Below are 15,483 nucleotides of genomic sequence, written 5' to 3' on the forward strand. Positions count from 1 at the left end.
CTGCACCCTTAAGCTGTTCCAATAGCATAACATCTACCTGGCTGCGTGGAAAATTGCCAGGCATGTCCTGTACACAAAAAGTAGGACAAATCCTACCTGGTCAACTACTGTCCTAGCAGTCTCCTCTCCAACATCACCAAAGTCATAGAAGGGGTCATCAACAATGCTAGCCAGTAGCACACGATACTCACACTTGAGTTCTGCCAGAACCACTCACCAACTGACCTCATTACACACTTGGATCAAACGTGGACAAAAGACTAGAATTCCAAGGTAAGAGTGACAGCCCTTGACATCAAGGCAGCATCTGACTGAGTTTGGCATCAAGTAGCCCAAGCAAACTGGTGTCAATGGGAATTGGGGGAAATCTCTAGTCATACCTAGCACTTAGAAAGATGGCTGTGGTTGTTGGAGGTCAGTTATCTCAGCTCCGGGACATCACTGCAGGAGTTCCTTAGGCCAGTGTCCTAGGCCCAACCACTTTCAGCTGCTTCATCAATGCCCTCCATCATAAGGTTAAAAGTGGGCATGTTCATTGATGTTTGCTCAATGTTCAGCACCATTTGTGACTTCTCAGATACTGAAGCAGTCCATGTTCAAATGTAACAAGATCTGGACATTATTCAGGTTTGGTCTGAGAAATGATAGGTAACATTTGTGCCATTTAAGTGTAAGGCAATGTCCAATGTCCACTTCCAGTGAGAGAATCTAAGCATCACCCTTTGTTGTTCAATGACATTATCATCACTGGATTCCTATTAACAACATTCTGACTGACCAAAAACTGAACTGGGGTACCCACATAAATACTGCAGTTACAACGACAGGTCAGAGACTAGGAATTCAGTACTGTGTACCTCGCCTCCTGCTTCCCCAAAAGCCTGTTCACAATCAACAAGGTACAAGTCAGCGTGGGACAGAACACTCCCCAGTTGTCAGGACGGGTGCAGTTCTAAAAACACTCAAGAAACTTAACATCATACAGGATAAAGCAACCCATTAACAACTTCAACATTCAGTTTGTCATCAGTGATGCACAGAGATAGCAGTCTGTAACATCTACAAGATGCACTGCAGTAACTCAGCAAAGCTCCTCTGACAGTACCTTCAAAATCTGCTTTCTCTACCACCTAGAAAAACAAGAGCAGCAGATACATGGGAACACCACCCCCTGCAATTTCCCCTCACCATCCCAACTTAGAAACACATTGCCATTCCTTCAGTATCACTGGGTCAAAATCCTGGCACACCCTACACACCAAGATGTTGGCATTCTCCAAGACAATCTGGAATGTGAATAAATGCTGCCATAATCTGATGCTCATATCCCAGGAGTGATCAAAAAAGGGCACCAGGCCTTGTCAAATTTTTAATCAGATCCTTTACTTTAAGAACCTAAGGCTGTTGCACAGAATGTGCTAAACTTTGCAGCTTTCCCAAGTGCAGGATCTCTGCTGTGTAACTTTTTCCATTTCAATAATAGCTGATACAGTCCCTATTTTCCAAAGGAAATGAACAGAAGATGGAAGCAGGAAAAATACTGGAGACACAGTAAATCTTGAGGTGTGGAACCAAGACAATGATTCAGGCTTCACTGGTCAGGCAATTTCTGCCACAATAGTTCAATTGAGCCAGCTTACAAAGAAAGGTTTCTGCTACAGCTCCCACAACTCGCACTTTGTGGACTTGCCAAATTTGAGGCAGTGACACCCGGTCAATTGGCAGGACAGCAGACAGCTTGGTTGATGGCACACTCGAAAAGCACACATTACATGGGGGAGAAAATGGAGCATCATTCCACAAGTTTTTCCAACCAAATTCTTTCCAAAGGTGGTAGTGAGCTGCCTTCTCGAACTGCTGCAGTCTACATGTTGTAGGTTGACTCACAATGCTACTAGGAAGGTAATTTCAGGATTTTGATCCAGCAACAGTAGAAGGAACAGTGATATAGTTCCAACTCAGGATGGTGAGTAGCTTGGAGGGGAACTTGTAGGTGGTGGTCTTCCCATGTATCTGCTGCCCTTGGCCTTGTGGGTAGAAGTGGTCATGGGTTTGTAAGGATCTGTCAAAGGATCTTTGGTGAATTTCTGCAGTACTTCTTGGAGATAGTACGTACCACTACTACCAAGCATTGGTTTCTAAGTGATTAAGTCCTGGCAAATGATTTGATTCAAAATAATGCTAACTCGAAAGCACATCACATATTTCAGTACACTCTATTAAACCATATTACAAGGGAATAAGACAAGACTGGGCAGCCTGTTCTATCAAACACAGTAAACGGTCGATTCTCCAGAGAATTTTCGTTTGGTGTTTCAAATGTGGGTTGGCAATGTTTCATATCAAAGGTGATTACAGGTAGAAGAGGGAGTACTGAAGCAAAGTAAATATTTGCAAGTCATTTAAAAATTCCTGTTGCCGGTGAATTCTCAACACAAGATTAAACTGGGCCCTAGCATGAAAACTTTCACCCATTTGCAGTTTACAAATGATAAATTGGACAGTACCTCATCCAACTCCTGCAGCGATTGGCAGCATCCATCAAACCCCAGCCAACCAGGGAGACCAGAACAGAGGAAACAGACACAGGTGGTCAGATCAGACAGTGAGTTAAAAAAACAAAAAAAAAAATCACACAACCGATTGTAAATTAACAGAAAGCAACACCCCCAGTAAGGACAGTCACCATGTGTTAGTGCAGTTACACCAAGTTCACGGGCCAAGAGCAGCCAGCTCAGTTTATCTGCAGGAAACAAAATTAAACTGCATGGCAACATTAATTCTTGGATATTTCATCATAATGCAGAGAAGGGTGGAAGGAGCACTCCTAATGATGGTAGATTAATTAATCTATGCAATTGATGAATATAGTTGAGAGGGGTTACTGAGTCAGTGTAAACTAGGTGAATTCACCTGCAGAATAAATCCTGCAATAACATTTTTGTAATTAATCACTACACATTAACCAAAAAATGCTCCATACAAAGACAGTCACCAACACCAATAGCATCTGATGCACGCAAAGGACTTGGTCTTTGACTGTGACTTATCACGTCTCTCAGAAACATCACAAAGTGCTCCACCGACACTGAGTGACATTCCAGGTGCAGTTACTACCATATGGGCAAATGTAGGTAGAAGCCAACCAGCAAAGAGCAAGATTCCACATGCAGCACCACATAAAAGATACATTAAATCAATTCTTTGGTTCTTGGTTGAGGCAGGCATGCCAGCCATAATATCCCACATTCTTCCGCCACTGCTCAGTTTCATAGCAGATCTGAAAAACAGAAACTGCAAGTGCAGCACTCCCTCAACACTGTAGCAGCAGGCTGTGTTAAATATTGAACTGAACTGTAAACTTTCAAGAGGCTTATTATGTTTTCCCAAATCATAGAATCCCTACAGTGTGGAAACAGGCCAATCAGCCCAACGAGTCCACACCGCCCCTCCAAAGAGCATCCCACCCAGACCCATTATCCTACCCCTGATTTCCCCCATGTCTAACCCAACTAACCTAAACATCCCTGAACACTATGGGCAATTTAGCATGGCCAATCCACCTACCTTGCACATCTTTGGACTGTGGGAAGAAACCCACGCAGACATGGAGAGAATGCGCAAACTCCACACAGACCGTTGCCCGAGGGTGGAATTGAACCCTGGTCCCTTGGTCTGTCAGGCAGCAGTGCTAACCACTGAATGACCATGACACCCTAGCCTGATGTGTCAGACTGCTGCCAAACACCATGAGCCTGCCAATGATGGAGGGTGTTTTTGGTTAAAATTGTCTAATACTGCACAAAGAACTGAACCGTCTTTGCCAGAATATAAATGTACATTTTTCAAATGGAACTCACTCAAATGATCTGGAGAAGGTAAGTGTACTTGGACCAATCAGTACAGTTCACTGCCAATTTAGCAAGTTTTTAAGGCTTCTAGGCACAGACTAAAGTTAACAACTGTAAATTAGATGTGACAGATTTGGTTACATTTTCAGATTACAACTTCACCAACTCCCTCAAATCTTCCACTTAATCAGTGTTCTAGTCTGCTTGCTAAACAATTTGTTCCAGCTAAACTTTTTAAAAAATGTAACCTATTTTTCTAATCAACTTGTTCAGAGATGTTATTACACACCTTGAGAGCAGATGGGACTTGAGCTAGGCCTCCCAGTCCAAGGGCTGGGACACTGTCACTGCACCATAAGCTGAACTCAGCCATTGTCTTCAGCTGCTCCAAATAAAAACTCAGCTCCCTGATCACAGACTGCATCTCCAGCCTCAGTCATGGCTCAAGGTTAGACCAAATGTTGGCACACCACCCCACCCCATCCTATCCAATCCTGAAATGAGCTTCTAATTCCCCATCCATTCAGCCATAAAGACCAACTAATTTAATGTCAGATATCAGTCACCTTCACCATTACCTCAGCCCATTTGAAACTGAAAGCCTCATTGCAACTGCAGACATGACCGTTCCAATGTTATCTTGTCTGGCCTCTCAACCTCCACCCTCTGAGACTCAGCACATACAAAGCTCCATTGATGTTCCCACTGGTGAGGGATCCAAAACTGGAGATTAGGAACTAAGTCAGTTATTAATAAATCCAATAAGTAATTCAGAAGAAAGTTCCTACAGTCAGAGTTGTTAGAATATGGAATTGTAATTGGAATATGCATGGTTTAGAATGACATGCTGATAGACTTTAATAAAGTAAGATTCATCTGATGCACAAACATAGGACAGGCCAAAATGAGCTAAAGCTGAGGCTGAGGCTGTCACTCTCCCACAAATTTTGTGATTCAATAACACTCGTCCTGCTCCAGATTCAGCCCTAAGATGACTGCTGCCTTGCTGAAACTACACTGGTTTTAAGTCATCAACACTTAAAATTCTTATCCTTGTGTTTAGCTTCTTTCCCAGTCCTGACTTTCATTATTTCTGCACTATCCAAAATCCCTATAACCCCTGAAAAACTCTTTCTCCAAATGTAACCTCTTATGCAACAGCATCCTCACCTTGGTTCCCCTACAACTGACATCCTTCCTGACTTCTACTTCACACTCTAAAGCCTACCATTACATATCCCTCGAGAAGTCAAGATCCAGTGGGTATTGTCCCTGTCTCTGAACCAGAAGTTCCAGGCTCAAATCCAGCAGCATCAACTATTTCCAGTTAATCAGAACATACCTAAATGCAAAGTAAAACTCCCTCTGCATTGCCTGAATGTGCCTCAGATCAATCTTAGAAACTGCCACCTTCCCTCCCTCATCATTCTGCCTCTGACACAAGACAACCTATGGCCTCTCTAAATGAAGTAGTCAATTCAGGCAGCTTGTGCTATGAAGGCATGTCCAATAGCAAACGGACAGAGACAATTCCAAACATCTATTGCATCGGACCTGGACATTCCCCAAAAAAGACATCCAGCATCAAAATACATACTGCATACTCTATAGCGTACAGATTAAACACAAGCAACTAAAACCATAGGCTACAATGTGCACCTAGTAAACCCCAGTAATACACATTCCAAGGCTAAAGCCAAAGAAGATTCACATATTCTTCAAGGTACAGGTGAAACCCAGCTCCAAAATACATAGACATACAAACAAAGACAGAAATATTGTGTCCACTTCCAGATTTCTCAACAGCTATTAAAGTAGAACCAGGAACAAAAGGCTCCAGTAATGAAGACAGATTAAAGATGCTGAAGTCCAAGACATCACTGGCAAACCTGTAAAAATATCCTTTGACATTGCTTGATATTAGAATGGAGGATATTAATGGGGGATTTACAAAGATATTTAAAACCATGAAGAGTTTTGAAAGAAGTGGGTAGGCAGAAATTGTTTCCAGTAGCAGTCCTTAGAGGACACAGATTTAAGGTCAATTGGGAATTAAAAGGAACAAACATGACGGCAGAGAAATTAGATTAGTGTTATTCTGATCTGGGCTTTTTAAAAAATTCATTCATTCACAGGATGTGGGGTTGGGTCAGAATTTATTCTCCACCTCTGATCTGGAGAACACTGTCTGAGTTGGTGGCATGGGTGAATCCAACAGTAACTTTGAAAAGAGAATTGCTTAAAAACAGCAAGTGGAAATACTTGAAAGGCAGTGATGCGAGTGATTGGAGAGATCTTGCAGTGAGCCCTCACAGCTGTGATAAATTGTGCCAATTGTTCTCAGATTTTTTTTATTCCACAATGCAGTAATTAAACCCAGCATCAATACATAAATACAAAGACGCAGGATATGCCACAAGGTACAGTGATACAACCCACACAAATGCATGCAGCATGCTTGTCACTATACATTGGTTAAACCTCAGCATTAGTGATAACTCATGTTAAAACATTCCCTACTAATCTTAAGCCAGGAAAATGTATATAAAAATAGCATGGTTAATACTTCAGGCATAAACAAAAAAAAAGCAGTAAGAATAAATTGCTTCCTTGAAACTCTTCCAAAAAATTTTACTTCCTTGAATAATTTTTGGAGAGGTTAACAGCAAACAGGGATGGCACCAAGACTTCGTAGCACCTTATCCGATCAGTAGGGGGTCACTGAATAATCATCTTGAGGAATTAACTACCACACAACATTTCTACCAAACCCAAATGTCTTACCTAATGTAGATTTCCTAGTTCTATTGCACTGTCATTCAATGATACTCCATAATTCTATAATTTTTTGTCATGTTAGCATTTTTACTGATAGGTTTTAAATTTCTCGGTAGGTTCAGAGGTCAAGAATTGAAAGCAGTAATAAAGGTCATGGGCAAGGTAGCGAGGGCATGGGCCAGGTTCCTGGCAAAGTATTAGATATATTGGTCAAATATAAAACAAAATGCTGGGAAAAAAAGATATCAGGTTAGCACACCATCCTTGGAGAGAAAGAAAGAATTAACATTTCAGGTCTGAGCTTTAACCAGCATTTTGTGTTTTTAATTCAGCTTTTACTGTTCAAGGTTATAGGTACTTCTGGGCGGAGCTAGGTTTTAACCCTGATCTCAAAGCTGCCATGACACATTCTCAGAGAAGACACAACAATACTGACATGATTTCACTACTAATATTGTGATAAAAGCTGTTGTTGGGCAGACATTACTGCGTTATATGTGGTACTGCTATCCCTCTTAGCTACAAACCAGCCTTTAACAATTAAAACTTTTGCATTAACTGATAATCCATTAAGAACAGAATATCCATTCAGCGGGAGCATCAACCTCTTATACTAAAGAAGTTGCCTTGAGAGATCTGTTTGCACCTTTGATGAAAAGTACCATGATTTAGAATCCCCCTTTTAACTCGAAATGCTTGGAACTGCAGAAAGCTATGTTACATTGTTCCTTCGGTGACCAATTCATAATATGCAGAGGAAAATAATGGCTCCTTTTTTTGGAATAAATTGGTTTGTCTCCTGGCTTCTTGCAAAATCTGGGCAGACAAATCTGGCACAGTTTTGTAATCAGCAAGTTTGAGACAACGGCAGTTTGCTCCTCCCTGAAACGCCCAATATTGGTTAACACTTGTAGCAGCCAGATTGCCAACTTGGCTGAATGGCAAAGTATGCTGGGTACTTTGGCCAAGTAAAACTCTGAAATCACAAAACCAACACTCCAGGCACAGTGCAAACACAGCAGCCATGTGCTAATGTTATCAGCATAATGTAAAAGGCAACAGTTAATCTGCACAGATACTATAACTTATCCACTAAACAAACGACAGCCCAGACAGAAAGGCACCGGTCTTGCTGCACGAAGAAACTTAATGGTATCATGCCATCCGGATGATTAAGAGCTAGTAAGAACTGCCATCGTTGGAGTCAGAGATAACACTGTATGTATCTGACGCAGCAGTGCAGGTCAAGCAGCATCAGAGGAATAGGAAGGTTGATGTTTCAGGTCAGGACCAAAGAAGGGTCCAGACCCAAAACATCAACTTTCCTGCTTCTCTGAAGCTGCCATGTCTGCTATGTTCCTCCAGCTCTATACTGTGTTTTCTCTGACTCCAGCATCTGTAGTTCTTCCTATCACTCTCTTGTTTCAAACTATTAAGGGTATTTCCCTGAATGGTCAGAACTACAGAAAGTTCCAGACGACCATCTAAAAGGTATAAAAGCAGAGTTCACCTGCAGACCTCTCTCTTGGGATTGCCCGTGGCATTGTCCGAGGCCTTCTGAGAAAACCAGCATGGCAACAAGCAGAGAACAGCTGACCATCCAGAGGGACAGAGGGAGAGACAGTGACTGTGTAAATTTACAAGAGACTCAGGAAGGATTGTAACCGTAAGCAGCCAAAGAGGATTAGGGATTCTTTTGATTCATTTATGTGACATGGGCATCGCTGACTGGGCCAGCATTTATTGCCCGTCCCTAATTGCCCTTGAGAAGGTGGTGGTGAACTACCTTCTCGAACCACTGCAGCCCACCTGTAGGTTGGCCCACAATGCCCTTAGGAAGGGAATTCCAAAATTTCAACCCAGTGACAGTGAAGGAACAGCGACGTATTTCCAAGTCAGGATGGAGGGAAACTTGAAGGTGGTGGTATTGCCATGCATCTACTGCCCTTGGCCTTCTAGATGGAAGTGGTCATGAGTTTGGAAGGTGCTGTCTGAATATCTTTGGTGAATTTCTGCAGTGTATCTTGTAGATGGTACAGACTGTTACTACTGAGCGTTGGTGGTGGAGGAGCCGACACTTGTAAACGTAGTATGTTTAGAATTAAAATTTATTGTAATTTTGTTCTGAGTGAAGCGGGGAATGTTTTGCTTTGGTATCAACTTGTGTTGGTATTGATTTGACTGCTTTGGTACTGTGGGACACCTGGGCAAATTCATTCATAACATTCTAATTGGAGTTTTCTGTAACTCATTTAAAACAGAACCAGACAACACAGTTGACACACAGATATTTCCAACTGTTATCAGCACACTGGGCTAGAGATGAAGAAATCAGTAAAATATCAGCCACTCTTCCTGCCACTCCATGTGCCAATGTTTGTCCACATTCAACAAATGTCACTGAAATAGATAATCCAGCCAACAGCTTATTGCTGTTTGTGGGAGCTTGCTGTGCATAATTTGGCTGGCATATTTCCTACAATGCAACAATGACTACGCTTCAAAAGTACGTCATTAGCTGTGTGTAGCAGTTTGGGATGACCCGAAGTGATAAAACCCATGACTACCATTGTTTAAATCCATATGCTGGGATGAACTAGTAAAAATATTGTAAGTAATCTTCAAATCATGAAGAGGAAATGGGACTCTGGTGAGATGCAGAAAAAGAATTACTAAAACCATGCCAGAACTGAGAGATTACACACATCATGAAAAACTGAACAATTGGGCATTCTTATCTCAAAGAAAGAACAAGGGGAGGATGGGCTATGTAGACTTCAAAACGACATACATACAGGATAAATGGAGAGGAGATGCTTCTGCTTGCAAGCAAGACCAGAAGCAAGGGCATAGGAGTCATTAATAAATCAAGTAATGAATTATATTGAATTCAAGAGAAACTTCTTCATCTGGAGAGTGGTTAAAATATGAAACTTACCACCATTGGGAACTGCTAAGGAGAAGCTGGATAAACACACAAGCAAAAGAAACAGAATATATTTGTGGGGTTAGGGTCGTCAAGTCATCACAATTTACAGCACAGAAACAGGCCATTCAGTCCATCAAGTCTGCATAACTCAAAAACAACCACCTAACTATTCTAAGGGATAGCAAGAACTGCAGATGCTAGAGTCAGAGATAACACAGTATGGAGCTGGGACGAACACAGCAGGCCAGGCAGCATCAGAGGAGCAGGCGAGCTGACATTTTGGTTTGCAACCCCTTATTTTTCCCTGAAGAAGGGTCCCAACCTGAAACATCAACTTTCCTCCTCTGATGCTGCCTGGCCTGCTGTGTTCCTGCAGCTCTACACCATATCGTACCCAACTATTCTAATCCCATTTTCTAGCACTGGTCCATAGTTATGTTTGCCTTGGCATCACATGTGCACATCTAAACACTTATTCAATGTTATGAGGATTTCTGCCTCTACCACCCTTACAGGCAGTGTGCTCCAGATTCCTGCCATTCTCTGTTTGAAAAAAAATGTCTCCCCACATCTCATCTAAACCTCCTGTTCTTTACCTTAATTCTATGCCCCTTGGTCATTGATCCCTCCACCAAAGGGAAAAATTCCTTCCTATCTGCGCTTCATAATTTTATGCAGCTCAAACATTTCCCCCTTCAGTCTCCTCTGCTCTAAAATAAACAAACACATCTGTCCAATCTTTCTTCATAACTGAGGCTCTCTAGCCCAAAAAATCCTGTTAAGTCTCCTCTATTCCCTCTCCCATGCTATCACATCCCTTCTAAAATGTGGATTACGGAACCTGATGATGGGGCTACAGTTCAAAAGCTTGTGATTTCAAATAAACCTGGACTATAAGCTGGTGTCATTTGACTTCTGGCTTTTACCGGTTTTTAGTTACATTATAGTTAAAATACAAAAGAAAGAATTGGAATAACAACTGTATTGGAAAACTTAACAGAATGATAGATTATTTAACTGCTAAACAGTAATTGTTCCAATATAGTAACATCCTATAAACACACCCTTGGCAAAGGCAAATTCAGTAAAATAGACCATCTCACATGCAAGTCCAGCAGCAGGAAGAGAAGCTCAGCTTTTAGCAATGAGACAGAGGGGAAAAACAGCTTCCACATCCAGCTTCAAGATCCCAGCAACTGCTACTTAAGGCTAAAACTAAAATAAAATCTAGTTAAGTGCAATCTTGACCCTACCCATTCAGGCTCCTTCTACTGTTCCAACTTATTAAAAAAACAAGACCTCACAAGCTGTTTACTTTAATGGCTTTGAGCAGACTGCTCGCTACCACTGTCTCAATCTTTCTTCATTAAAGAAAACCAGGACAAAATACAACTCTCAAAGCCATTAGTATCATCACACCACACACATGGACAGTTTCAACTCTCAACCAACTCTCCCTAACACTTTAAATAGGAGACCAAAAATCTTAATTTACAGTTTGATATAATTTTTCAAAAAAACTTAGTTCCGGTATATCATTATGATGTTAACTCAGAATCTATTTACTGAAGTCCCAAATAATGAATTGAAACACACAAGATTCTGAAGGAGCCTGAAACATAAATGTGGAGGAATCTTGAACTAAGGGACATAGCCACAGAGTAAGGGGGGGATCCTTCTTTAAAACGGAGCTACAAAAAAATTTATTTCCCTGGACAGTAGTGAAGAGTTGTGGAAACTAGAACACAAAGTATTTAACAGAGAGGTAGGTCAATTTTGGAATAGAGGAGTTCAGGGCTATGAAGAGCTGACGTGAAAAAAGAATTGAGGCCGGGGCAGAACAGACATGATTTTACATAATAGTGGGGCAGATATATGGAGCTCCATGTCCTGCTCCTGCTCCTGCTCCTAATATGTTATGTACTCGCAGCAAATGTAGTTATTTGCAAATCACCCTGCACATAAATCGTCTTTACCTTACAGACTCGAGGGAAAAAGCAATCTGCCACTTCTACAAATGAGGGGCTCCACAGAAGGGAAATGCTGCTTTGCTCAAATTTTCATAAAAGTTATTAATTACACCATTGTCAAAGCAGAATTAAACCACTAAACATGAGCTTTTGAAATAAAATCCCCAATCAAAGATGCAAATATATATATAAAACAAGGGGGAATATTTGTAAGCTGAAAGGCAGGATGATTAGAGGAAATTTTTTTCACCCAGAAGATGGTGAGAATCTGAAATAGAGATAGTAGGAACTGCAGATGCTGGAGAATTCGTGATAACAAGGTGTAGAGCTGGACGAATACAGCCGGCCAATCAGCGTCTTAGGAGCAGGAAAGCTGATGTTTTGGGCCTTGACCCTTCAGAAATAGGGGAGGGGAAGAGGGTTCTGAAATAAATAGGGAGAGGGGGAGAGGCACTTTTCCTTGCAACCGCAGGAAGTGCTACACGCCCCCCCAAACCTCCTCAGTCACCCCCATCCCAGGCCCCAAGAAGACTTTCCACATCTAGCAGATGTTCACCTGCACATCTGCCAATGTGGCATACTGCATCCGCTGCACCGGGTGTGGCTTCCTCTACATTGGGGAAACCAAGGTGGATCGCTTTGCAGAACACCTACACTCAGTTCGCAATAATCAACTGCACCTCCCAGTCCCGAACCATTTCAACACCCCCTCTCGTTCCTTAGATGACATGTCCATCCTGGTCCTCATGCAGTGGCACAACTATGCCCCCTGAAGGTTGCAGGAACAGCAACTCATATTCTGCTTGGGAACCCTGTAGCCCAACGGTATCAATGTGGATTTCACGAGCTTCAAAATCTCCTCTCCCCTCCCCCACCTCACCCGAAACCAGCTCAGCTCATCCCCGCCTCCCTAAACTGTACTTCCTCTCACCTATCCCCTCCTCCCATCTCAAGCCGCACCTCCATTTCCTACCTACTACTGACCTGTCTGTCCTCCATGGACTGACCTATCTCCTCCCTACCTGCCCACCTACAGTCACCTTTACTGGCTCCATCCCCGCCTCCTTAACTTGTCTGTCTCCTCTCCAGCTTTCTTCTCCTCTATCCGCCTCCCCCTCTCTCCCGATTTAATTCAGAGTCCTCTCCCCACCTCCCCATTTCTGATGAAGGGTTTAGGCCCGAAACGTCAGTTTCCCTGCTCCTAAGATGCTGCTCGGGCTGCTGTGTTCACCCAGCTCTGCACCTTGTTATCTGAGAATCTGAAATAGTTCACCCTGGGCAAAGTGGGGAACATCACAAACATTACAAAGAATGTGGATGAGCACGTGAACTGTCATAAGTGTCAGGCCAAGTGCTCAAATGCTTGGTGTGGATTTAGGGAATGAGATGGTACAAGTGCCAGTAGGAGAATGCTTACAAGACATGTCTGTAGTATCACAAGATTTACATTGTCTATGAGGAAAGGCAGGGATCGATTCAGTGGAACAAATAATTAATTGGAACAGGAACACCTTTAATGGAATTAAAATGAACTTGAACCAAAAAGACTGACATACAAAACAGCGTAACAATGTAAAGAGGAGATGGTATAGGTACAGTCACAGTCCATTTCCACAAGGGGATAAGGTAGCTGAAATAAAGTCAGAGTTCCCAGATGGTAAAAAATGTCATGGTCAAGTCAGCAGACTGAAAAAACAGAACCCAAGCTAACAATCTAGGGATAACAAAGTGTGAAGCTGGATGAATGCAGCAGGCAAAGCAGCATCTTAGGAGCACAAAAGCTGACGTTTCGGGCCTAGACCCTTCATCAGAAAAGGGGTAGGGGGAAAGGGTTCTGAAATAAATAGGGAGAGAGGGGGAGGCAGATCGAAGATGGATAGTGAAGATAGGTGTAGAGCAGACAGACAAGTTAAATGGGCGGAGCCAGTAGAGTTGAGGAGGTAGGGAGGGGATAGGTCAGTCCAGGGATGACGGACAGGTCAAGGCGCAGGATGAGGTTAGTAGGTAGGAAATGGAGGTTCGGCTTGAGGTGGGAGGAGGGGATAGGTTAGAGGAAGAACAAGTTAGGGAGGCGGAGATGAGCTGGGCTGGTTTTGGGATGCAGTTGCGGGGAGGGGAGACTTTGAAGCTGGCGAAATCGACATTGATACCCTTGGGCTGCAGGGTTCCCAAGCGGAACACGCGTTTCTGTTCCTGCAACCTTCGGGTTGCAGGAGGCCAAGGATGGACATGTCGTCTAAGGAATGGGAGGGGGTGTTGAAATGGTTCACCACTGGGAGGTGCAGTTGTTTATTGCGAACCGAGCGTAGGTGTTCTGCAAAGCCTTGTCCCTAAGCCTCCGCTTGGCATGAGTTTGAATCCCACCATGCTAGATGGTCTGATTTGAAATCAATAAAAATCTGGAATAAAAGCTAGCCTAATGATATCCAGATAATGTTGATTAATATTGATGAGCCACATTTGCCAGGAGTACATAATCTGTGACCACGTTGATAGTTGCAATATAAACCATCCAGTTCACTAACGCCCTTAGCAAGATAACTGACTCAACTTCCTCAAGAAATTAAGAATTAACACTAAATGCTGGCAATACCCACGAATGAATGAAATCTCAGAAATCACAGAATCCCAAGTGTGAAAACAGGCCCTTCAGCCCAACAAGTCCACAACCTTCATAGCAACCCACCCTGACCCATTCCCCAATAACCCAACTAATCTACAAATCCCTGAACACTGTGGGAACTTTAGCATGGCCAATCCACCTCAACCTGCACATCTTTGGGCTGTGGGTAGAAACCGGAGCACTCAGGAAACCCACGCAGACACAGGGAGAATGTGCAAACTCCACACAGACAGTTACCCGAAGGTGGAACTGAACACAGGTGCTTTGCGCTGAGGCAGCAGTGCTAACCATCGAGCCACCATGCGTATTTTGTGTCATATGGATAATACAACCTAGAACAAGGTTGAAGGTTCAGAGTAAACAGAAGAGATTAGAGAATACAGGACAATACAACGTTGATGTGACACTACAACTATGTTTTCATAAGCATTTGCCATCTGCTACTTAACTCAGTATTGTAAAAATGCTATAGTCCAAGTTAAAGCAAAGTCAAAGTAAGGGTCAGTGACAGCATGTGCACAAAGTTGGCTTCGTGACAGGAATTAATTGTGGGGAACAGTTGTTTTCTAGACTGGACAAAGTGGGGGTGCCAAATAACAAAATGCGTGAGTATAATGAATTGTGAGCAGAATAAATCAAGAGGACATGACTGGTGAAATACACCAACAAACAGCAAATGGTATTTAATGCAGAAAAGAAAAATACATCTAGTATGAGTAAAAACAAGGGGAAGTATAACAAAAAGAATACAGTTCAAGACGTGGCATAGAACCTGGGGTTTATACGGATGAATCACTGCAGGTGGGATGTGGTGAAATAAAGCAAGTTTTATAAGTGAAATAAGTTTTATAAGTGAAAGCATTGAGTCTAAAAGCAAGGATGCTATTGTGGACCTTTATAACAACTTAGGATCAGCCTCAACTAGAATATTGTCTACAACATTAGGCATTACACTTTACATGGAATGTGCAGAAAAGATTTAAGAGCATTATAGTAAAGATGAGAAACTTCAGTTATGTGGGTAAATTTGAGAAACTGACAGTTTTCCTAGCAGAGAATATTGACAGATGTGGTTTAAAATCACAAAAGGTATGGACACAGCAGATGGGAAAATCTGTTCTGATTGGCAGGAAGAGGGTGAGCCAGTGGACACTGATTTTAGGTCAATGACAACAGAAACCACAGGTGACAGGAGGAAAAAAATCATCTCTTCAGCGACAGGTGGTCAGGATCTGGAAGTTGCCACCCGAGATTTAGGCGGAGACTGAGGCAATCCTGACTATATGAAGGGAATTAGATGATCATCTGGAAAGAGAGAAAGAGAGAGAGAGA

The 15,483-nt window shown here is 42.5% G+C and overlaps 1 protein-coding gene across 4 annotated transcripts in view; it reads right to left on the reverse strand.

Moving 5' to 3' along the window:
• Positions 1–15,483, reverse strand: part of stx16 (syntaxin 16) — a 108,453-nt gene that overhangs the window by 26,507 nt on the left and 66,463 nt on the right. The window lies entirely within an intron of this gene.

The sequence above is a fragment of the Stegostoma tigrinum genome, chromosome 19, assembly GCF_030684315.1.
Source record: "Stegostoma tigrinum isolate sSteTig4 chromosome 19, sSteTig4.hap1, whole genome shotgun sequence".
In the NCBI taxonomy this organism is placed as follows: domain Eukaryota; kingdom Metazoa; phylum Chordata; class Chondrichthyes; order Orectolobiformes; family Stegostomatidae; genus Stegostoma; species Stegostoma tigrinum.